Genomic DNA, 10,403 nt, shown 5'->3' with positions numbered 1-10,403 from the left:
GCTTTGGACAGTAGCTCACCATGTTCATAAAGAACCCATTTGCCATCACTGATGTCAGAGGGTTCTCAAAGGAAGTCACACAGCACTTCAAGTGGGCAAATGCTGGGCCTCTTCAAATGCAACTAATTGATCTCCAAGCAGATGTGGCCCTGAAAGAGCAGTTTGGAAGAACTGAACCTGCCTTCTGGTTCCAAATGGTCTCTGAGACAGCTTTCCCAAATCTGAGGAAAGTAGCCCTGTACATCTTGACCATGTTTGACTCCACATACAGCTGTGAGGCAGCTTTCTCCACAATGAACATAATAAAAACTAAATATCGTTCCAGGCTCACCAATGAGCACCTTCACATGTGTATGAGAATGGCCCTGACACCATTCCAGCCCAGATTTAAAATCCTAGTAGAGCAAACTAAAGCTCAATTCTCTCACTGAACAACAGAAAGTGGGGAAGTGGAATATAAGGGGGTGAAAGAAAGAGAAACTGTAAAATTGTTAAAATGTTTTGATGTTATCTGTTGAAAATGTATTGAGACTGTTAAGTCGAGATGTAAAATGTAAAGAAAAAGGGAAACTTTTTTTTTTTCTGAAATTAAGCACTTTGTTTTAAGATGCACAATTTAGCCATTTTATTTATTTTCTCTAATTCATTTTAAACAGCAGCCCTATATCTAATGTAGGCCTACTGTGTGTTTCAGTGTTAACAATAAATTTTGTTGAAATGTTTTTAACTTGTATTTTCATTGATTTGACAGTCTATTGTTCATTCGTTCAGATATAAATTTTTTAAATAAAAGGTTGCTTCTCTATCACAATCATAACGTAAGTTAGACATTATGATGTCCCGGACCTCTGCTTGAGAAGATTTTCTCCAACTGGACCTCCTCAAATTTTAGTTTAATACCCCTGGCCTAGAGATTAGATAGAGAATAGAAACTTGTTCAAAGGTCGTCTTGGGGTGATCGAGAAAACGTGGGCTGAGTGAGTGCTTGACTAAGTCAACCTCGGGCAAGTGCTCCGGTTGCATTAATGTCACCTTTACCTTCAGTAGTCAGCATTAGACAACATTTGGTAGTACTAGGAAGTATAAAGTATATTTTGTACTTTTCTGTTTGTTTGTTTGCTTGCTAGCTTTCCTGACTGGCAAAGTTTTGGCAAAGTCTCTAACTATTTCATACTCTCTGTTCTCTGGAGTGTAAACAACAATGAGAAATTATAAGTTTTGAATGCATCCTTTAGGGTCTACACACCCTGCAGTTGTCTTATTTGACAGTTCTTATTTAGAGATTTCACTGATGTAATCACTAAACTGCATTTAAGATTTCTGGTCTTATTTCTCTCTAAAACAATATTTTACTTAATTTTTCCACATGTAAAAAAACAACAAACATACCCTTCTGGCAAATTTCAGAGTTCAAGCAAGCTCCTGCCTGAACATATTAACACTCCACTGTATCTAAATCTTTTCTCTTCTGCTGAATGTTCTGCCATCTGCCTCTGCCTCTCTCTTTGGACTGTATGCTTCTTTTCTGAGAAAGGATAGGAGACCATTCATCACCTGTTCTAATTAAACATGCCCTCATAGGGAAGCAGCGGCAGCCGCAGGGGAAAAGAGACAAGAGAAGGAGATAGATTGCATTTGGAAAGATGAAAAAAGACAGAGAGAGAGACAGAGAGGGAAGAATGACACTGGCAAAGCAGAGAGAGTCACTGTGATAGAGAGCACAGGGAGGATGTGAAAAAGATGTGGTGGCTATAAGTCAGGTCTCCCGCCAGATGGGCTGAGCCCCCTACCTGGGTAATAAGAAGAGTGACTCCCTCGTCAGGACGCCTGACAGCCCTGTCTTAGTCCATTTCTTTAACAACATGCGGTCCTTTTTCCATTCCACTGGAGACTGATGGAAGTTGTGCGTCACAGCAACTGCAGCTTCAGGCTGGTAGGACTGCACAACAGGGCTGAGATTGATTCCAGTAGTACTTCTTGATTCCTGACCCCTTTTCCTCACTGACAGATCAGTTAGATTATCCTGACAATCATGGTGCTTGATCCCCTAATGTGAATTTATACCCGTGGCACTCCGTTTCTGTGCAAGGTAAAGACAGAAAAAAATGACATTATTTGTCAAGTTACAGGACACCTGAAGTTCAGCAACTTTCTTCAAACAGGATTCCTATGAAATGGACTGTACAGTATTAGGTTGCAAGTGTGAATATTTGTAAATGTCACAGCATAGTAATAAAAATAGTGAAGTTTAGTAACAAAGACTGTTGTTTGTGATCACCTTATATCACCTAAAATCCATCAAAGCATTCTTCATAAGTTACTATGGTATTTTAATGGTAAATATTATGTGTCACTCTGTTTTAGTTTGATGTTTATCATTACTGCATGAACTCCCACATTTCATATATTTACCAAAATGTTGTGTTACAGGAAACGACAGCTGAAAGTGGAAACAGTTAGGCCTTTTCCCTAGATACAGCATAAGTCTGCATTCTGTGGCTTTACTCAGTTAATTTGGTTTGAATACACAACAAGGACTATTAAATATGTCAAGCTGACTGACCTTTATTCAATGGCACAAATATTAAATATATCACTCTTTCCTGCAATGTATTACACAAACTGACTGGGGGAGCGGGAGGTGAGAAAATATAAATCTACAAAAATATGAAAACTGAAACAGCCAACAACCTAAAATGAACAGCTCTGTGGTTTCTTGTTTCAGAGGACTAAACTATGAATCAAACAATGGCATTCCAGCTTAAAACACACAGTTAAGTCTTCAACCCTTCAGAATGACATGTTAAAATGACATAAAATCCACATTAGAAACTGGTTTCTTGAACATGACAGTGGGTTTACTGTACTCCAATGGCCTCAGCATCATAATATTTCAATGTCAAGAGACCATTTTAAAAGAAGGGAAACCAGGAGAAAGGTATTGTGTATGCCAAATTGCAAAAAACCTGCACTAAAAGTCAGTGCCAAAGGGGTTTTGGAGTAATGAATCCAAATGTGAAATATTTGCTATTTACACGATGTATCGAGGAGGTTGGGAGAGCAGTCCAGCAGTGGCTCTGAGTGCAGAAAAATACCATCAGATTTCAATGCACCATGCAATGCCATCTGAAAAAGCACCTGATTGGCAACAGTTTAATTTTTCAGCATGACAATGCACACTGCCAATGCAGTAAAAGCATACCTGGATAGAAGAACACACAATGGCTTCCCCAGAGCCCAGACTTCAACATTTTTGAAGCAACACAAAATCATCTTGACAGATAAGAGAACATAAAGGCAGCCAACATCCAACAAAAAAAAAAACTTTGGAAGATGAATGCCCTTCAAGAAGCCTGAAGAACGATTATTGAAGGCTATTTAAAGAAATTACAAGAAAGCTTGCCTAGAGTTATTCCGTATGTGATAGAAAATACAGTAAAATTGGTCATACCGACTACTGACTTTCTATATGACAAGCAGGTTAATGCAGATTACTATAGAATTATTAGATTTTTCATGTACTGCCTGATGTTGTTTGCAGTGATGACACGGATAGAATTTCTTAGTAATAAGAAAATATTGTCACTTTGCTTACACCTTCAACATGTCTGTTTTCCTTTTCCTCTGAATTTGTGTGGTCGCATTATGAGATATTTAGATATATAAGGAACACTGATATTTTCATTTGACTCGATACAGGCTACTAATTTGGTTCAGACATTTTAATTTGTAATTACCATTCCCTCCATTAACAATTAGGCTACCAGTATCCTGAAATCAAAGAATCAGTTAATTTAGCAGCTTAATTTATGACCATATACTTGGAAACATAATGACATTTATGTCACTCACATCTATACTCTGTCATTAGCGTTCATAACTTGGAGTGATTTGCAGTTTTGAAATCTTAGTGGAAATTGTCCTAACTGCAAAACTGAGCACACACAGCACAGTACACAGCTGTTCCTGGAAGACAAGAATAAATTTTACCAGCTACATATCAGCACTTAGTCTTATCTAAACATACAGACATTATTAAAAATTGATAAATTGTTAGTTATAAATCATTTCAAGAACAATTTATATTTTGTCAACCTGTTGGCATGGCAAGCACTATGTATCTAAAAATGTATAATATTCATACTGTGGTGTTTTGGCTTGTTGGGCTTTGGAGCCTGTTTTTCTTTGCTGCTCTAACCTTTTTGCCTGTGAGTCTCAAGTGAGGTTGCTGGGCTGGTTCCTGTCCCTGAGTCACCCCCAGAGGCTCCCGCTGGTCCCATCCATCCTACACCTGCTTCACATTTGGTAATCAAGTGCTGGGTATATCAAACCTGGAGGTTCGCTGCCAGATTGTCTTCACCATTATGGTCCGTGCTCCAAGCTTTCTCTGAAACCTTCACCCTGAACAAACAAAACAAACAAAAGAAAAACTCACATGCTGCCTGTGTGCCTCCACAAATCTCAAAGCTTGCCTTCTTTATCACCGATTCTCTGTAACCTGTCAAAAGAAGCTGCCCATTCTATTTCTGTTGCTTTCACTAGCAGGTCCACTCTTATACAACACATAGCTACCATGTGTAACCCTGTTTTTCTGTAGAACTTCCCCACCTCCAACCCACTGGTTAATCGTAATTCACTTTGTGTCAATAAACTTCTTAAATTTGCCGTCACTCAAGATCAAGTTTAAGTTGACAGTTTCAGACTTTATGTAAAGGGTAATGTAAAGTCATCCATTCCCCCCTTATTATTGAGTCAAAGCACATCATGACGCTGGTTTATTACAGTTTTATTTCAACAGCTGCACTGAGGGAGAAAACCAAAGACTGCCACTGAAAATAGACACCATCTCCACCCCCTCCCTGTGAATTGATATTAAAAATAGTCCACAGTATTAGAAAAAGAGGGGGACAAAAGCTGACAAACTGTGGCTGAATTGCTGATTGCAGCAGACATAATAATAAAAGCTCAGTGCTCAGAGTTTGAATCAAGTGTGTGAAGAAGAAGGGACCCGAAGCAAAGTGGACATGCTTGTTATAATTTCCGACCAACATTGACTCTTCAGGCTTGTAGTTTCTAGATTGATTCATTGCAATCTAAAATGTTCTTTTTGTGTAGAGTTTAGCATGCATCAGAATGACTAATTTCAGTGAGTGACCTTTTGAATAGACACATTTATTCATCACGGGCCATAGTGTTAATTGTCTTCTGTTCTGACTTAGAGACGCCTCCTCAATATAACAAATAGACAGTCTGCTCCTGTGGGGGAGTTGTGAGGCAGAGTGTGAAATTAATACTCCTGTCTTTGCAGTGCAATAAATAAAGTCTTTAGTTTATCAAGGGAGAGCACCCTCCTACTTGCATACCATTACAGGTACCGACATGGTTAAAAAGGCCATGTTTATTATTTCACACTTAACTGGAAATGTGAAAATGATTCACCACAATTTCACTCTATCATCTGAAAAGAACGAAATAATAGAAAAGGCCAATATTGTTGGCATGCTCAGCATGTCAAAGCAACACGCAATCAACTGCAGGAAATACAACTACAGATTTAGTAAGAAATAGCATAGCGTATGAGTACGGATGATACTGATGATCTATACAGCCCAAATTCCAAAAAAGATTTGATGCTAATATTTCATGAAAAAAAAAAAAAATTAGCTCATTTTGAATTTGATGACTGTAACACTTCCCAAAAAGTTGAGATCTTGTTTACAACAGTGTAGGATCCTCTCTTCTTCTGTTTTCATTCACATTTTCAAGAGCATCCCAATAGTCTTGTAATTTGGGTTGTAGTAAAAAAGTGGTTACTGGGAATATTTATTTAAGGCAAACAATACAAAGTAGTTTTGTTTTTAAATGTTACTGTTAACTCTTTTATATAAATGTAATGAGAATATGTGCAACAGTAACATCATCATTTTCCTAGAAGAATCTGCTGACTGAAAAATCAAATAGAGTTATGTAAGGAAGGGCCAAGAGGTTTCCTTAATTGGTATTATTTCTTAATTTATCTATGTGGATACTTAGTTATCTTTAAAGGCTAGGGCACTGACAATTTTCCAAATGTCAGTTCCACCAACTATTGTCCCATCTGACTCACACATTTGTTTCCTTGGGGGATAAGCTCCAGTTGCTCATACATGATACTTCCATCACAGGCAGCTGCACAAGTGTCAAGGGACACAGTAGTGATAAAGATACAGCAATGTAAAATTAATGCAGGGCCGCAAAGGAGTGCTGACAGGATTAAAGATGTTAGTGTTGCAACCCAGTGAGCAGGTGTGTACAATAAGTCACCTTTATAAGAAGAAATGACAGAAGGATGTAACAATCTGATGACATAATGTAATTCTTACAGCCTTTATTTCCCCACATTGGGAGTCAAGCAAAAAAAACAGCAGTCATTTAATAATGAAGAAAATACCCTTTTCACTGCAAACATTTTATAGTAGAACAAGCACAGATAACTGATAACAAATGGCTGCATAACGTATACGTGACCACTATACCAGCTATTGTCATTGCTCTGTGACTGACATGGCCTATGGGATCCATAATGGAATTCAGCCCTTTTTTTGAGCTTAATAATTACATATGTGCTTTTCCTGAAATGGCAAATCAAAATGCTCTCTGTGAAAAAAGATAAATTAGTTTTAAGTTTTAATGCAGCATTTTCTGAGAGAGTCTTGAGAGAATCTCAGCGTGAGAACATCTTGTTTACCTGTTATGACATATTTGACGTTGATATAGTACCTTGAAACATGGTAATGCAACATATTGTTCTTCTTATCTTTTTCACTAATGCTCAGCCTTTTGGATATCTATAAATAAAACTTTCAGTTTATCTGGTCAATTTAAATTCGTTTAGTAGGTTCTTCCATTCAGATATGAAAGGCTCAATCTTTCAAAATAAATAATGTCTTTAACTAATGAATTTATGATTCAATTGATTAAACATGACAAGACCTATAATTTAAAGAAAAAAAAATTCAAGTAAAACAAAAGAAATATCTATTTTGGAATATTGTATTTTGGTTTAGGTATATGTCAGTCTGGTGTGTATCTCCTGTATGGGATTTTTGTTTTGCATCAAAGCAAGTGTCTTTATTCTCTCAAAACAGTGGAAACATTAGGCCCAAATCAAAAATCTGATATTATTTATTTATCAGATTTATTTATTTGTTTTTTAAAAATGCGCTGGCCAGCTCAGCGATACCTAAACACCTAAAAGACCACACAGCATAACTAACATGCATGATAACGTCTAACCAAATCAAGAACACTCTCATGGAGATAGTGTTCTCGTTGTCAAAGTCTACAATTAAGAAATACCTTTATGAACATAAATGCAAAAGTCTTGATGCAATCATCCAGGTAAGGAAGTCCCAAAAATGTCTTTGGACGGTGGGAGGAAGCCAGAGTGCCCAGAGGGAACCCACGCAAACACAGGGAGAACATGCAAACTCCACACAGAAAGACCCCGGCCTGATGGTGGAATTGAACTCAGTCTCTCCTTGCTGTGCGGCAACAGTGCTAACCACCATGCCACCGTGCTGCCTTAATTCATAACCAGTTAATGCAAAATCAAAACTCCTTTAATATCACATCTGCACTTGATGAGATATTTATGTTTGATTTAAAATCCACTGTGATAGTGTACATAGGTGTTTCTTTGTCCAACACATTATGGACTGAATTGTATTCCTGAGAGTGTCTGTATAATCCTTTTCATTAATTTAACAGAACAAGCACGATTGAATGTGCGCGTGAATGGAATAAAAGTACATCCCTAGACAGAAATCCACCGGTAAAAGCATAATCACTGAATGGTTGGTAAAAATAAATTCAACAAATTGCTGGTTGTTGGTGGTGTTTAAGTTTGTAACTCCACATGATGGAACAGGAATTGCTCCCTGATATCCCAGTATCATTTTCTGACATATCCTGGCATGCCAAACAGAACCAAAAAGTGAAGCAATAGGCTGACCTTGGAGTACCATTTGTTGATTTAGTGAGACACACTCTGAAGCAGCTGTCAATACAGTGCCTCTAAACGATTGATTTAATGTCTGTTCATAAATCATCATAAATGTCAATGATGGATTTACTTTATGGACACTCTTAATTTTTCCTCTAAATGAATCCTGTGTTTATGTTGTTTGCATTTGTATTGTCTAGAATGATCTCTGGTTAAGATTTATGCTCTCTGTTACACATAAAAGTGTGGAAGCTTTAGCCTTGTATCTCTTGGTATACTGGATAGCTAGATTTTGATCTTATCTCTGATATCCACTCTGTCACTTTCATGCTTACCATCCAAGAGAACATTTTATTCTCATGGTGCAAACAGTAGTTCATCCTCAAGACAAAGGTATGTAAATATTCATCCAATAATGTTTCTTTATTAGCGGTGTGTTGACTGTCTCCTAGAGTGTGAGAATTTCAGAACTGTAGTCTATTCTTCCTGTCCCATCAGTTATTTCAACTTGGTCTCCTGGCCATAAAGAGCTTCCATATTCACCATCCACCCTTTGAAATGCAGACTACCTATTCCACAACTTGCTTTACATTCCTGCTTCACATATAACATTTTCAGGATCCGGTATATGCTGTCAAAGCAAGGAACATACTGTGCATTGTGAAATAGATTTCCCAACACCAACTGTGTAAGAAGGGATTGAAACCAGTGAAATATCTCCAGGTTGCAATTAAGTCATGACAAGCAAATCACGCATGCTATCATTCCCTGTGGAGTAGTGGTGAAAACATCTGTGATTAAATCCTTTCACAGTTTTGATTTGGTTTTAATTTCACGTTCACAATGCACACAAAATCAGGTGTCTGTGTATTTGGCAGCCCCAATATTACACCAGCCCTTATTTTGGGTGCGTACTAAGGGGAAAAAAACTATCCAAAGATAGTTAGACTTTGGCTCGTAATACACAGTTTATATATATTTTTTTATTATCTTATTTTGACCAAATTAACACTGACTAATTTCCTTTCATGATCTTTTTATTATTTAAAATGCCATTAGTCTCCTAAATCCCAGTCTAATTATGGCTTAAGAAAATGTAATGAAATCCAATTTGACAATGTCGCACTGGTTTCCCACACCATGTCTAATGATCCATTGCCTTTCCAATACAGAAAAGGAGCTGGGGGGAGAGAATGAGAGAGAAGGCCTCATCGCATCAGCATATCTTTAGTCCTCTGTCGGCAGTGTGCCTGCCTGGGTTATTAAATGAATCTCTTATAATCAGACAAAACTATTTTACACAGGCACAGCAGTGACATAAGCCCAGCTGTATCCCTGTTTGATGCTATTGATGCGTTGCCTTCATTGCCATGGAAAAAAACATCCCTAAACACATTATCTGTAAATTAACAACTATACTATGCAATATTTCATTTTATGTAGGCATTACCTTTTAATGTGTTTTAATTCCAGAAATCATAAATTACTCTTAAAGAGAGCAGGGAGTGGAATAGTGAGGGTTAAGGAAACGGCTAAAAGAAGAAGAAAGAGCTCCACTCATACATTCAGCACGTTATCACTACAGAAGCCATCAAACATTGTGCAAATGGTGGTGGAATGTTTTCTTGAAAAGCCTCAAATAAGAATGCACTTTAAAAAAAAAAATCATACCACTATGAGGGTATCACTGATAAATTTTGATATGGTAATTGATGCACCTCCAAAAATGTGTTTGAAAAAGCATTGGGCTGTTGAGAAAAATGAAAATGCATCCTAAAACTAGAGTAGTATGTTCTCTTCTCTAACTAATTCTTCTTCTAGCTTCTCTCATTGTCTGCTAGTTGCCCTCTCAAACGGAAAACAACAACAACAGGACACTTCATTAAATAAAATGGCAGTCAAGCTTTAAGAAACTATAAACAAATCTTTCCCCAGGTTTCTTTTTCAGGGCAGTTGCAGTAATTCTTTAGTCTTGACCATATTTCTGCTTCTCTCTGAGTCTTTTTTCTATTTAATCTTTTCCCTTCCTTTGTTCCTGAGAAATGCTCCAGCTAATCACCAGAGGGCTGAGGGCCATTTGCTTCTACTCACTAGTCTGGCCTCCCAGGATGCCCCAGATGGATCCCATTCTGGGTGTTCAATGACATCTTCCCAGCTGTCTTCTTTCTCAGCCCTCAGAAATTTTTTCTCAATCCCTTCTCTTATATCCTTGGGAGTAAACTTATTGAAGGGGCATTTTTCATTTGCTTCACTGTGAACTGAAGAGTACTCTGGTCACAGGCAAGTTGAAGTCCTGGCTTTTCTTTTCATGATGATGCAGAACCCATTCATCGAGTATTTATATCTCCCACTGATAATCATAACATTGGAGATAAATGACTGATAATTGTTGTGTTAAATTATAAAATAATACTACTAC

This window comes from Copadichromis virginalis, linkage group LG16 (genome assembly GCF_057382275.1).
Source record: "Copadichromis virginalis isolate Kocher_CV1m ecotype Utaka linkage group LG16, C_Virginalis_male_GT1.1, whole genome shotgun sequence".
Lineage (NCBI taxonomy): Eukaryota > Metazoa > Chordata > Actinopteri > Cichliformes > Cichlidae > Copadichromis > Copadichromis virginalis.
The sequence above is the reverse complement of the archived record's forward strand: the minus strand, read 5'-3'. Positions refer to the sequence as shown.